The 16,054-nt window shown below is 35.8% G+C and overlaps 1 long non-coding RNA gene across 2 annotated transcripts in view; it reads left to right on the top strand.

Annotated features, from left to right (window-relative positions):
* Window positions 1–7,321, top strand: part of LOC147911742 (uncharacterized) — a 28,374-nt gene extending 21,053 nt beyond the window's left edge. The window contains exons 2-3 of one of the 2 annotated variants that reach the window (XR_015550619.1): window positions 4,380–4,424; window positions 6,097–7,321. This is a non-coding gene — a long non-coding RNA (uncharacterized LOC147911742). The remainder of the gene's footprint in view (window positions 1–4,379; window positions 4,425–6,096) is intronic. The other variant, XR_015550618.1, reaches the window with a different exon arrangement.
* Window positions 7,322–16,054: the final 8,733 nt, after the last annotated feature.

The following is a 16,054-nucleotide window of genomic DNA, read 5'->3' as shown; positions in this document are numbered from 1 at the left end:
TCAATGAATGAATGGAGAATGAAAATGTTGTATACATATATAATGGAATATTATTTATTCATAAAAATGAAGGAAATCTTTCCATTTGTGACAACATGGATGAACCTGGAGAACATTATGCTAAGTGAAATAAGCCAGACATAGAAAGACAAATACTGCTTGATTTCACTTAAATGTGGAATCTAAAAAAGTTAGACTCTTAGAAGCATAGAATGATGGTTACCCTGGATAAGGGGTGGGGAATATGGAGAACTGTTGGTCAAATGGTACAGAGTTTCAAACATGCAGGGTGAATAAATTCTGGAGATGTAATGTACAGCATGAAGACTGTAGTTAGCAGTACTGTATTTTATACTTTAATTTGCTAAGAGTGTAGATAATTGTTCTCATCCAAAAAAAAAATGTAACTATGTGAGGTGATCAATATGTTAATTAGCATGATTGTGGTAAACATTTCACCATGTATATGTATATCAACACATCATGTCACACATTTTAAATATGTACAATTTTGATTTAAATATGTGAATTATACCTCAATAAAGCTGAAAAAAAACCCAAATCCCATGATTTTCAATATTACAGTACACTGCCTCCCTGATGTCATTTGGGCTTGCTATTCTAGATGGGAGGCAAGATCTAAGTAGTACTAAGGGTTGCATGAGTCCATCGTTTGCCTTTTTTGAGGAGGACATGCTCAGATTCGGAATAGGATTTTTCCTAAGCCATTGTTTCTGGGCAAATGTTCAAGGCAGAATTACCCATAATCTACATTGGGAAGGCTGCAGGGTTGGGATGGGTTGTGCACCAGTGCTTCCTAGCCTGCAAAATCACAGTTTCTAATATACTCTCAGCTAGCCTCTGCGGCTTGATTCCTTGTGGCCTGACTTGTGAGGTCATCTCCAAATAATCAACTCTCCTTTTTGATTTCTATTTCTTCTCTTCCAGCAAGGTAGAGGTCTTACACACATACCCTTGCCGTACCAAACTGTAGAAAGCTAAAGGAATGGTGTTTATCAAGGAAAAGGGACACTATCACAAAACCTTACTTCTCTGTTATAAAAATATCTAAGCTTTGAAGGTCATCGAAATCCACATCTTGTGTCAAATACAGAGCTCAATTATATTTATGTCTGAGTTTGTTCATTTGTAAAGTGTACACAAAATTTCTTATTTATAAAGTACTTCATTTATTTATTCATCAAATATTCACTGTTCATTCCTAAGCCCTTAAAGCGATACTACTTTAGTTTGCTAGTTCTGCTGTGACAAAGTATCATACCACAAACTGGGTGGCTTAGAACAACAGAAATTTATTCTCTCACAGTTCTGGAGGCTAGAAGTCCAAAATCAAGTTGTCAGCGGGACTACGCTCCTTCTGAAGGTGTTAGGGGAGGATCCTTCCTTGCTTCTTTGTAGTTTCTGGGGGTCTGCTGACAATCTTTGGCATTCTTTGGCTTATAGACGCATCACTCCAATCCTCTGTCTTCACATGTTCTCCCTGCGTGTCTTCACATGGTCTTCCCTATGTGCGTATCTATTTCTTTGTCTAAATTTCCCCTTTGTGTAAGGACACCAGTCATATTGGATTAGGGCCCACCCTAATGATCTCATTTTGATTACCTCTCTAAAGACTCTGTTTCCAAATAAGGTCACATTCTGAGGTAGTAGAGGTTAGGACTTCAACATATCTTTTTTGGGGAATACGATTCAACCTATAGCAGATGCCAAGATAAATAAAGCACAGTCCTTGATGTCAAAGAGATTCCTATTTAGGGGAGATTAGCTGTACAGAAGTAACTTCTACAAAGCATCAGGCAAGGATTTTAAGTGAATGACCATGCCAGTTCTGAGGAGAGAGCTCACTTTGAATGGGGAAAACATGGAAGGAATATGATTGTGAGCTCCTGTTGTGTAACATAGAGGACAATTTCCAGTGTATATTAGGAAGTATTTTTAAATAGGTTGCAATAAATTACTTTTAGTGTCCATTCTATAGCTGGCATATCTCTGAACACTCCTGTCCCCACAATGGTCCCTCTCTAGCCCCCTTAGCCTGCCTTGTTTATCACAATACTAAACACAGTCTCACATATTATGTAGTTAATTGTTTATCTACCCCTAGTAAAATGTAAGCTGTTTGAAAATAGGGCCCTTGTGTATCTTACCTACCGCTATATCCCCAGTGACTAGATCAGTGCCTGGCACATAGTAGGTGCTCAATATATGTATGATCAGTGAATAAATAAATGAATGATCCAGTGCACAGCTTGAAATAGCAGCTTGTCAGATGGTTTCTTTCAGTTCCTTCTCCTGAGAAGGATCGAGAAGGCACAGTGGCCTTTGGGCCTAGCAACTACCTCTAGTGGTGAGAGAGTCTCCTCACAGTGTACCAGTGTAGGGGATTAAAATTAAAGCTGCTGAGTAATTAAGGAGCTAAAGAAGGTGGTGAGCCCTTCCATGGTGGCCAGCACTGTCTTGTTAGGTAAGAGGAGAAACAGAATTTGGCTGCCAGGACTTATTTGCGTAATTCCATTCCTTTTTTCCTCTTGGCTGTTCTTCATAAGTTAAAAGCCTATGTGCAGCAAACCCCTGCAGTTTCCACAGCATGACAGTCAGGAGGAACCGTGTGGCCAGAAAGCTTTGCAGTACAACACAAATGGAGGGGTTCAGTAGCTCCGCAGTGCCTACTCTTTCACTTCACTATCAGACAATGGCACAATTACAAGCAATTACTTATTAGATGTTTGAAAACTATTGTAAAAAGCCAGCACCATTTGCCAAAAGTAATTTAATGAAATTGGGAATAATTGTGCCCCTGAACTGAAGTTTTGTGATTTGCCCACATTTAGATGACTCCACGGAAATTATTGACAAATGAATGAATAAAAACACATAGACAAAAATCTCTGTGCAGTTGGTGGAAATGCATGGCGTCAATACTGAAGGCCACAGATCTTTAATAACTTAAAGTGAAATTTTTGACAAATGGATAGGAAGTAAGCTAACATTTGCTTGATAGAATGCAAAACACAATGACAAAGGAAAATAAGATATCTTAAGGCTCAAGAATCCATTTGATTTTTTGACTTGGAGTTGATAACAGTTGTAAATTTCAAATGTTGGTTAATGGCGTTTTTTAATTACTTAATACATATGACAGCAATAAAGCAAGTTTTCACCAATTTGGATGAAGGAAGTTTTAAATTTGTTGAAACTTTAGTTTATAGCATAGTTTTAAAGAAATGGAGTTTCTTTACTTTTTCATACACACAGTAGTTACATAGGCCAACTAACTATCGCCTTGTCTGTAAAACCCAATATTTTCCATGAGTTGACGAGAATGATTTATTATTAACACCTGAATTGTTTGTAAATTGATGCTTGATTATAGTAGGCCCTCTGATGGGGTTTAAACATTCCTCTTCACTTTTGTTTATTGATATGTTACTGGTTTAGCAATCCTATCCCTGTGTTTTATTTTCTTTGTTATCAAATGACTTTACTTTTTTGTAAATGCTTGTTTATTTAAACAAAATCAAGAAATACAGAAGTACAACAGAGGGGGACATCACCTCAAAGCCCATTACCCAGAACACCATCATTAACATTGGTGAATATCATTCCATATATCTCTCTATGCAAATATACAAATGGCTGGATGTCTGGATAGATGCATAAAGCAGTTTTATAAAAATGGAATTATACTGTATTCATTTTAAAATTAAAAGAAGTACATTGAAATTAACTTGAATTTAGTAGAAGAAAAAGAAGTCAAAGTAAAATTGATAAAATTGCCAAGGTTAAGCAAAATAATTATTCAAGTATTATTTTTTATGCTTTTTAAGCTCCATGGGAGATTTTTAGAGAGTAGTTGTTACTTATTTTTATTTTTTAAAGGCTATTAGCATTTAGATTGACTTCTAAAATCCTAATTCCCATAAATGTTTAGTTTTAATTCTCTATTTAAAAGCATTCGGTGCTTACCATTAGTTTTTTGGCCACAACTTCTCCATCCCCAAATTCTATGTTTGTATTAATCTCTTAGTTGACTGGTTGCATCTTCAAGTAATTTTTTCAGGTAGGGCTCATGGTAGCCCTTGAATGTGTGCATGCTTGAAGAAGCCTTTTGCTTTTATACACAAAGGGCAACTTGATTGGTTATAAAATTATATGCCATGTTTTTCCCCCTCTCAGGATTGCAGAAATGGCATTGAGTGTTGTGCTTCATTTTACCATGACTTCTCCACCCATCTTTTGTCTGGCTAGATTTCATCATCGTTTTTATAAGAGTTCTCTATTCCCAAGATCCCCTCATGTTGAATGTTGCTATAGAGAAGTCTGAGGCCAGCCTAACATATTTCTTTCTCTTTTGCAAGTACCTTTTTCCCCTTGTCTGGATGACCGAAGAATTCCTGAAGGCAGTAAGTAATGGCGTCTACTCTCAACAATTCAGTCTTGACTTTTCTCTGGGCTGTCTATCCAACCCATTAGTGTGATTTTGACCAGATGATGGGTATTAGGAAGAATTTTAAAGCTTTATTAATACTTTTTCCCTGGGTACTACCTCTGCAGGTTGTGGTTGGGTCAAATTTCTTGCTATAGCACCCTAGAATATCAGAATCTTTTTTTTCCCATTGGCCATGACTTTTTGGAAGTGTTTGGCATGAGGTTATATCCTTATGTTAATTTGCTGCTGGTAAATTCACCACTCTTCCATTTTATTGTTTAAAATATTGTTGTTGTTTCTCATTGCATGAGATAACTTTCCTTCATTCTTCTGACTTATGTGGAAGTAGAACACAATACTTGTTTCTCTGATTTTTCCCGTCACTTTATTCTAAAAATTTTCAAACACATAGCAAAGATGAAAGAATTTTACAGTGAATACTGTTATAGTCACTTGATCTATGCCCAGTTGCGAGACAGAAACTACATCAGAATTTTGAACAGTGAAATTTAATACAAAGAATTGTTAACCAAGTGAAAGCTGGCTAAGTATAGGCAGTCATCACTTCTCACATTAGTGCAGAACCATGAAAATGACAGTGCAAGCTGAAACTTTGCAAAATGATCTTAATAATCTATGAAGTGAATTATGATTGCATTTAAATTTTTGTCAAAATATTTAAAAATTCTCTTATTGTCTGTTTTAAATGTATAAGGGAATAAAAATAGCAAAACTAATATTTATTTAGTATACTGTAATTTAAAACATTAGAAACATTGAGTATTAAAGTGTTTTATTTTTTTGTGAAACCTTAACAAGAGTAGTTTGAATAGTGCTTGCCTTCTTCTTCTTGGCGTACAACTTATGATATGGAACAAGCCTTGGTGAATTGTCATACTCTTAAGTTTGTATTAGCTTCCAATATTGTGTCCTTTGCACTTTCAGTGTTGTCAGATATCTCTAAGATTTCCTTTAATGTGTAAGTTTTTGCTGGCATCACTTGTGGGATATCTTCATCTTTTTCATGACAACAACTTTCCACATTTATTTGAATAATTTCACCCTCACTAAGTTCCTCTGGCTGCATCTCTAGGGTTTCTCGAATGGCAACAGTGTCAACGTTCCCAGGGTTAGCTGTTTCTTCTATAACTTCATTCATGCTTGATTCTAATTTCACTTCTACCATTATCACTTTCTGTTCTTTTTGTTTCTTTGCTGTACTTTCATCTTTGTTGACCAATTCTCTTTCAATTATCCATTTTTGTAAAATATCACATGGGTTTATCACTGGGAGACAAGGATTCAACACAACTACATGCTTTGCTGTCTGTGCATGAACTGAATAATCATATGTGCAGTGACCAATCACTGACAGACTTTGAAAGAAGTGACATGATTTGTCAGTGATCATAATGTGCATCTGTTATTTGTATAGTGATTTGTAGACTGAAGAGCGACCAGTGAAGTTTGTGCTTTATGCAATTACTCAGTTACTATACCCTTGTAACTAAAATTCAAACTGTGTTGTTAGGGAACTGGTGTTATTTAACTAAATTGTGGCAAATCACAGCCTTACAAAGTCAGGTCTGTCTCTACTAATATGGATAAAAAAGAATTCTAATGTATAACTGAAGTATTAACTGCAGAAAGAAGCCACCACTCTAGGACTGAAGGAAAATTGACCGTCTGACCTTCCTTTAAGTTCTGAGATTCAGATATCTGAGGAGTTGTAACTGTGAAAAGAAGCATAACTTCTACTGCTGTGAATAAAGAAGAGGACACTCTAGAACCATAAGAGCAGCTATGGAGAAGAAGAAAGTTGCTAGAGGCTGCCAAGAACAACCTGCCACCATGGGGAACACTACACATATCAGCTGCATCTGAAACACTCACTGATTCAGAGACAAATTACAAACAAGAAAAAAATAAAAAGGAAGTACTTTTGTCTATCTCCAGGCTTGCAGTCACCTTCTTGCACCCACTATTGGCAGAGTGAGACTGGGGACCAGTTGACAAAGGAGAGAATGAATTGCAGAGTCTAGCTCCAGAATCACAAAATGGGGCCAAGGAGAGTTGGGTTGGAGCTATTAGGCAATAAATTATTGACACATCCATTTCCCTGATTCTACCATTAACATTTCCTTATACTTGTTTTATACATATCTATCTACTGGCACATCACCTTTATTCATTCATCAATTCATCATATTTTTGATGTATTCCAAAGTAAGTTGCAGACATCAATAGACTCCCCCGTAAATAGTTCAGCATGCATAGTATTAACTCGAGTTTGATATTTGAGATTTTTCAATTTTAAAAATTGTAAAATTTTTAAATACACAAATGTAAAATTAAATTAAATGCACAAAATCACTGATTTTTGAAAAATTTATACATCTGTGTAGCCCTAATCCCTATTAAGATATTAAATATTTTCATTGGCCCCAGGAAGTTCCCTCATGCCCCTTTCCCAGTCAGTCTTTTACCCCTGCCGCGAGGCACCAATGTTCTGATTTTTATTTCACTATAAATTAGTTTCACCTTTTTTAGAACTCCATCGAGATGGAATCATAGAGTATGTACTCTTCTTCTGTGTCTGGCTTCTTTCCCTGAGGATGTTTTTGAGATTTATCTATTTCTTTTGTCAATATCAATAGTTCAACCCTTTTAAATGTTGATGAGTGTTGCATAGTATGGATATGTCATAGTTTGTTTATTCATGCTCTTATTAATGAACATCTGGGCTATTTCCAGTTTTGGGTATTGTGAATAAAGCTGCTATGAATATTCTTGTACAATTTGTCTGGTTTTTAAAGATAAGGCCAAATCTGTGTGTGTGTGTGTGTGTGTGCGCGCGCGTACTTTCTTACAACATCCTATATGTGATTGGGAATAAAAGTACTTGTGTTCTAACACAAGGAGCATTATCCCTATTCTAAAATTTAAAAAACAAAAATTTTATCTGTGTTTACTGATCAGGCTAGAGGAAAGCATTTGAATACAATCAATGGTGACTGGCTGAATCAATGTTCCCCCTCACAAACTGATGTGTATGTGTAGACATTGCCTCAATCTCTTATTACTTCTCATTTGTTTTAGTTGTCTATTTCTCCTGTTAAGAGAAACATGCACAACAAATAATGACAGATACATACAATGGAAACTTTGTTTTCTTTATTTTTTCTTTAATACTACTAATAGTCATTCTTACTCAATCATACACAACATGCACGATGTGGGATTTACTCTTAAAATATTAATTTTAGTGTTTTTGTATTGAAAAATATTTGATAACAATGATTTTAAAATTTTGATTAATATGGTATGGGCTCAAACATTTTTGTCAATTAAATAAAAATTGAGAAGTTTGTCTGTCTTTGTTTTACTAATTGTTGGAAATTAATCAGTGATCTCTCAATGAAACTAAAATCTAAATGTGTTAAAAGGCTTAGCGAAGAAGTGAAATGAATTAGCTAACAGTCTCCATGGAAATAGAGAATGAAAAGAGGGGGGAAAAGCTTAGTAGAGTTATAAGGTAATTTTTTAATGAACGCAACACTAACTTTTAATCTTGGGGGATGTGACCTATGCTTTTTAATAAAAGTTTATAAATGTTATTTTGATCATTTAAGTTTTAAATTTCTCTCTCACTTTGTTTCTGACTTGCACTGAGCATGGTCTTATATAATCATAACAATTGCATTACAGTGTTTGTTTTTAAATAGGGGCTAATGCCAACTTTCAAATGTATTGAGTACCAAGTATTGAATACCACGTATAATGTTTAATGAAGTCAATAGTTGGCAATTCAGAACACATTTTCTCAGAGAAACAGTGTTCTAAAGGGGTTTCATCCCTGAATCATATCTTCACTTAGATCTGCATAATGTTTCACCTGGGCCACTTATAACAGCCTTCTGTTTTGCTTGCATTCATTATTATTTCCCACCAAACAGACTCCAGAAGAGTCTGAAGAGTCATTCCCTTGCTTAAAAATAGTAACTAACTCCTCACTGCAATTAAGGTAAGTTCTAGATCTTTCCCCTTTTGGCCCTGCCTACTGTTGCAGCCCTGTTTTCCATCACACCTCTGCTTCAGGTTCTCCTGCTCCAGTCAGTCCCAGATCTCTACTTATACGATCTTTCAGAAACACATTGTAGTTTTTGACTTCTCTTTGCTTTTGTACATACTGTTCCTAGACAGCTTAACTATCCTCTTTTTTGGGTTTCACTGTGGCCTGGATGAAATATCCCTAAAGACCATCTTTTTTCCTTTGCTCTACTTCCAAGTTCACCAGCTAGCCCTCTGATCAGAATTTGGCTTCCTACATAGATCTGCATTCATTGAAGGAATATATAAGTCAAAATTTCTGGACTTTGAAAGCTGAAGGTCAGATCCAGGACCAGGGTTGATTCACCCTAGTCAGAATCACTTTGGTATCTCTCACCAGCTAGCCAGATTACCTTTATCTGTCTCTCTTTTTCCAGCTGGTCTTTTAAAATGTTAGTTCATCTTCCCCTTTCTCTTTTTCCCTCTTGGTTGTCAACATTTGTTTGCTTTTTAAGCATGGAGATAATGTGTATAAAGTATTTAGCATAATGGGTGGAAAATAGTAAAAGCCCATAAAATGTTGACTAATAAAAACAAAAACGACAGCAATTATAATAGTATCTTTGATATTTGTCCTGAAGACACTAAGTCTTCTTCAATAATCAGTTGATAACTTGCTTTAAAGGTTGTGTCTATACACTTTGGATATTTACAAATATAATTATTACATTTTCTAAATTCCCAACTCTGGAATTGTAGAGACAAACCACTCAAATCCTTATAACTGATTACTATTATTACTACTTTATATTGGGGCATTTCGATATGTTGTTATGGAAGTTAGTCAGTTGTTAATGGTAGTTATGAAAACCTTCAACAATCACAATTTTGTGCTTTTCTGATAAATTCCTCTTTAAATAGTATGTCAAGGGCTGAAGCACCTATTAAAGAATGGAACTGTGAGTCTAAACTAGGCAATTCATATAAAAAATCTTTTTGTTCTAACATTATTTTAAAAAGAGGTTCTTATTCTTGGATTTTCTTCCTAAAGTGTCTAATTCCTGTTGATAAATGTAGTTCAACTTCACAAGATCGTTTGCATTTGTCAAACTTTCATAACAAAATTCTTACTTGAAAAGCTACTGTGTAATTTATTTTGCATGTATACATCTTATTTAAAAATACTTTAGCATGAGAACCTGAATAAAATATGATGCTGGGTATATAGCTCATGTATATTTTATTAATGTGAAAACAGGCTGTCTAAATATACTTAAAACAGTATATATTGTAATATAAGCAAATGTATCATGTTAACAGACATTTCAAAAATGACTTAGCTTGGTATTTAGTATAGATTTGCACTTGAAGAGAATTTCAGGAGTAGGGATTTTATACATATTGATCTTCGAGTCTGGGACTCTGTTCTAAAATATTTGCTTTACTTTTGAATTTTCAATCGATGATTAGGCTATCCACCACCACCCTTATGTTTAAATGTCTTTATTTTACAGAAAATGTTGATTGTATAACCAATTTGCAATATAAACCTCACAATATTTTCTTTGTACTGTTGGGGAAGAGGGAGAATCCCCCTCTGCCCTTTCCTTTAAGGTTCTTATGGCTGGCCAAATAATTAAAAGGCAAGTTAGCAGGAGAAAATAATACCAAGTTTAATAACATGTATACATGGGAGAAACCAGGGAAACTGAGTTTCTTGACAAAATGGCAGAGATTCTCATCTTAAATACTATCTTCAGCTAAAGACAAAGGAGGATGTTGGGGGAGGGGGGAGTCAGATATGAGAGATTACCTGAAAAGCACAGTAAACAAGAGTAAGGTTATTATGCAGATTTAAGGCCTCACCTTCCACATTGATAAATTTCTAGAGGTGAGGTCATCCCCCCTCTTCCCAATACAAATAGGGAGATACCTTTACAAATGGAGATTTCCCTTATAAATGTAAATGTTTGTCTGGCAACTCTTTGCAGGGCCACCTAGAGAATGTGGCCTGGGAGAGACAGAATTTTTGATAAGAGGGGCTTGTTGGTGCCTTTCCTATTGTAACATCTATTTTACATTATATTATAGACATCATATGATAGTGGCTCCTTCCTGGAACAGGTCTTCTATGTTAAATTCTTTAGGCAGTTTGGGGGAGGTCAAATGTCCATCAGAGAAAACAATCAAGGTAAAGAGACGTATTTCAGCATAGCCAATTTTTATCTCCCACAGTGCTATGCAAAATCTTCAGGGCTGGCTATGACCGTCTCTGGATACCAACAGATTTTTGCAGACTATAATGTGCATCCAGTCAGTCCAGAAGAGGTGCTATTTTCACCTCCACAGTGAAAAATATATTGTGGATACCTGCCTGCTACTTTGCTATTTTGATTTCATTAGGTTCTACAAACATCTATTAAGTGCCTAAGATACCCCACATTTTGGTGAGGATCAAGATGAACAAGACAATGTTGCTGCCCTAAAGATTTCACAATCAAGCAGGAGGTGGATGAGAAATTGGCCACAATTATTCTAGTATCAGAAAAATGTGCTAGAATATACCTTTGGAAGAGCCACAAAGTACCACAAAGGTTTTAGAGAAGAAGTATTTGCATCAGGGAAGGCTATGTAAAAGAAGTAGTCCTTGAAGGGCAGATTGAGCATGGAAAGGCATTTCAGGCAGTGGAAACAACATGAGCAAAGGCACTGAGGGAGAAGAGAAATATTTGCTGTATACTACTTTGTGTCATGTGCTGGACTAAGGCTTTATATATGCTTGCTCATTTAATCTGCACAGTAACCTTGTAATGTGCATGCTACAATTTCCATTTTATACATAACATCAAGGCCCAGAGCTGGTAAGCAAAAAAGTGGCAGAACTGATATTCAACTCAGATCGATCTGACATCAAACTCCATGTTCTTTCCTCACTGAGGCAGAAGAATGCACTATCTGTTTGGGGAAAAAAATGAAGGGAGTTACTTAGAATGTGGTATCCTTGAAATGTAGCATAATAAACAAAAGGATCAATGAAGTGTCTAAAGAACCAAATATGTTCCATTAGGTATTAATAGTTATTCTGGACAATGAGCCATGGTCAAATATACATGGGAAATATGGCATGCTATATCCTAGTGCTGCCACGTATAGGTTATATATTGCTTAAATGAGTGCCATATAGTAGGCTACAATACAAAGAGTGACTTCTAGTGTTGTGCAGTGCACAGTCTGCACAACCATATGTGGCAGATCAGCTCTACCTCTTTCCTGAAGAGTCATAAATCACATTAGCATATGAAAGAGCTCAGGAAATCCTATAGGCATGAAATCCATTTAACCCAATAGATTTGAATATTATTTGACCACAGCAGGGAAAGTCGCTTTAGTATCTATTAACATCTCATGGAAAATTAGCATTCTACTAATGCAATTTGGAAAACACTGGGTTAGTCAGTCACACTTGATAAGTCAGACCAGAATGGAGTGACCTGGCCACATAACTCTTGTCTGGAAATTCTGCTAAAGATACTCATGTATTAGTCTGAATGATGTTGCTTCCATTTTCACATGGTGAATATTTTCCTTCCCCAATTCCCAGTTCTGGGGAACAGGTTTCTTTGAACAGAGTTTATGTGCTGAAAATAGGTTACAGGTGTGACAGGATATTTATTCCCTCAAACTTGGGGTGGCCTGATGGGGCCTGGAGCAGTTGGATTCCCTGGGCTGGTTACCTCCTGTACAAGCAGACTCGTCCATTTACCCAAGGGTAAACATTATAATTTCCTTGGTGTGCCACTATGTGGGAATGGTCAGGAAGCACTGATTTTGAAAATAGCCAGGAGTTACTTGCTAAGAAAATCGCGTCTTGTTTTATGAGGTAGAAATTTTTTTCCCCATAGCACCAGTAATATTAGTTGGTACAGCCAATGTTAGAAGAAACTAGCATGATTACAAAATATACTGCAAGGAAAGAAGAATCAGATGTTTCAGAATAATTTTTCTGATCATTTTGCTTATCAAGTTGTGAATATCATATTAATCTGTTTTCCTCTCATGATTAAAACTTTTTGGGATAACAGCAATTAGTCATTTATGTGCAAATATCTAGAATATGAGCAACGTGAATCCATGACAGTAAAGGAGGCATTCAGGATGAGGTGGCACAATTCTTTAAATAGTCACACTTAATTTCAATTGAAAAACTTTGCTTAACAGAAAGAATGACAAAAATGCTATTGTTAAAGAGAAAAAAAAAACTTTGGAAAGTTATGAATGTTTAAAATTTCCTGCAGTTATTTTTGCAAGGATTGATTCATATTCAGATTAGCTTCCTGCCAGATGGAAGAAACACACAGTAAATCAGCTTTTGCAAGAGAAAAAATAAAAAGAAGCACAAGCTGCTATTTAAAGGATTTTCTTTCTTTTTGTTTGCCATATTAATAGCACATTAACCCATAGGGAGTATTAATGCAAGAAGCTAAACCATGGGGGCTACCACTCTACCCTATAGGAAGACTAAATATTTTTCAGTCCAGTGGGTTGAGAAAAATTATTTCCTTGGATTGCACATCCAAGATAGTATTTCTGTTTAATGATGGTCGGGCCTCATGCATTCTAAAACAGAGAGAAAGGGATAAATGTGCGGAAATTGAAGACAAATTCTTCCTCTTGCACCCAGTGAACCACTGCTTTATGTGCTTGATCCTAGGAAGGATTAAGCACCCAGCAGCTGAGATGGATTGATGTGCTTGGGGGTTCACTAAATCAGGTTCCCGATGTCCTGGGAGTGGTGCTGGTGGAGCCTATGCAGTGCCTTGAAGGAGGTACATTTGTTCTGGCCAAGTCAGCCAAGAGCATAACAGCAAAATCTTACGCCATGCCCAGTGTTGGAGACTAGATTGTCTCTCTCTACACTCAATTAATTCTCTGTTTCTCCTGGCTTCTATTCTTCAACTTGTTCTTATCACAATGTTTTTGCCGTGCCCATTCAACTCTATACCCATTTTGCTCTCTCTTTGGTTTATGATCCAGGCTTTCTTCATGATAATACTCTTCTTTTCCCTGTAGTTTAATAAAATACCTTAGGTTGTGACTCTTCAGGCTTCATCCATCTCCAAGTGCTCTCTGTCTCCCATATACTGACTCCATGGGGACAGCTTTCCATCTGGCCTGTATGAGACTTGCTGGAAACTCTGATGATATTTGTAACAATTTAGCCATTAACATTCATTTACTGAGCACCTATCACGTGTCAATCCTCTCAACAGCCCCATAAGGTAGGTATTATTATCATTCCATTTTTGTAGCTGAGGAAATAAGGCTCAGACAGTTGAGGAAGCTGCTCAAAGTTCACAGAGCAAAGACTGTCTTTTCAACAAATGGTGCTGAAACAACTGGATATCCACATGCAAAAACATGAATCTAGACACAGACCTCACACCCTTTACAAAAATTAACTCAAAATGGATGCTAGACCTAAATGTAAAACATAAAACTATAAAACTCCTAGAAGACAACAAAGGAGAAAACCTAATTGATAATGGGTATGGCAATGACTTTTTAGATACAACACCAAAGGTAAGCTCCATGAAAGAATTAATCGATAAGCTGGACTCATTAAAATTAAAAACTTGTGCTCTGCAAAAGACAATGTTGATAGAATGAAAAGACAAGCAACAAAGTGGGAGAAAATATTTGCAAAAGTCACATTTGATAAACGACTATTATCTGAAATACACAAAGAATTCTTAAAACCCAAATATAAGAAAATGAACAGCCCAATAAAAAAATGGGCACCTTACCAAACAGTTGCCTCACCAAAGAAGATATATAGATGACAGGTAAGCATAGGAAAAGATGTTCAACATCATATATCATTAAGGAATTGCAAATTAAAACAACAATGATATACCAGTACACAACTTTATAATGGCTAAAATCCAAAACACCGACAACACCAGATGCCGATGAGGCTGTGGAGTAAAAGGAACTCTCATTTATTGCTGGTGGGAATGCAAAACAACGCAGCTACTTTGGAAGACAGTTTGGCAGTTTCTTACAAAACTAAGCATGCTCATCCAGCAATCATGCTCCTTGGTATTTACTCAAAAGAGTTGAAAACTTATGTCTACACAAAAACCTGAGCATGGATGTTTACAGCAGCTTTATTCATAATTGCTAAAACTCGGAATCAACCAAGATGTCCTTCAGTAAGTGAATGGGTAAATAAAGTGTGGTACTTCCAGACAAGGAAATATTATTCAGTGTTAAAAAGAAATGAGCTCTCAAGCCATGAAAAGACATGGAAGACACTTAAATTCATATTACTAAGTTAAAGAAACCAATCTGAAAGGCTATATACTGTTTGATTCCAACTAAATGACATTATGGAAAAGGCAAAACTATGGAGACAGTGGAAGGATCAGTGGTTGCCAGGGGTTGGGGCGGGAGAGATGAATAGGCAAAACAGAATTTTTAGGGTAGTGAAACTATTTTATATGATACTTCAATGGTGGATACATATCATATATTTATCAAAACTCATAGAATGTACATCATCAAGATTGAACCCTAATGCAAACTACGGACTTTGAGTGATAATGATGGGTCAATACAGGTTCATCAACTGTAACATATGTATTGCTGTTGTATGGAATGTCCATAATGAGGAAGGTTATGTGTATGTGTGAACAAGGGGTATAGGGGAACTCTCTGTATTTTCTGCTAAATTTTGCTCTCAACCTTAAACTGATCTGAAAAATAAAGTTTATTAAGTAAAAAAAAGTCTTCCAAGCAAACAACTTGTATTTGGGTAGAATCAAAGTATACAACAAAGGCTAATGATAGACTAGTTGCTGGTTCTCTTAAATATTTAGCAAAACACGAGTAGAGTTCCCAGTTGTCTTTGTTATGCAATTCCAACAGAAATCAACAAGAAAACCATATGTGTGCACACACTCACACATTGACACACACCTTCTTTTATTATGAGTGGGCAGCCTACCACTTCAGTGCTTTAAAAAAATGACTTTTGCCAGAAATTAAGAGAAACCTTGTACTTCCTCCTTTGATTTGACACTGGGCTCTAGAGACCATAATTTAATTATAACATAATTTATAAAATAGCCCATTTGACAGGTAACTAATCTCATGGGTTATGAAGTTAATCAAATCATTGTTGAAAAGGTTAAGATAAAAGATTAAAAACTTCCAAAATACACAAGCATTTAAAAAAATTAGTTTCCTTCTTCAAACTATTTTAATAGTACTTTTATAGACCTGTTCCTTCTAATTACAGAGTGATATATTGCACCCACTCCCTGTGTTTTCAGGGTCATTCTAGTGCTCCTTATAAGTATGCAAAATTATATTAGATGTTAAATGCCTTGAGCATGAGGTTCTTTGGCTTTTTAGTCTTAATTGTTGTGCTGAATTTCATATTTGGGTCTAGATTTAATATGAATAAATTATTCTCCAAATACATAATTTAAGACAATTAATATTCAGTCTTCTTTAATATAGACTAGAATCTAAGCCAAATTCATCTATGAA

Source organism: Ceratotherium simum, chromosome X (genome assembly GCF_057802395.1).
Source record: "Ceratotherium simum simum isolate JZ-2026a chromosome X, ASM5780239v1, whole genome shotgun sequence".
Taxonomy (NCBI): Eukaryota; Metazoa; Chordata; class Mammalia; order Perissodactyla; family Rhinocerotidae; genus Ceratotherium; species Ceratotherium simum.
Note: the sequence above shows the minus strand (reverse complement) of the source record. Positions and strands in the feature narration are given on the sequence as shown.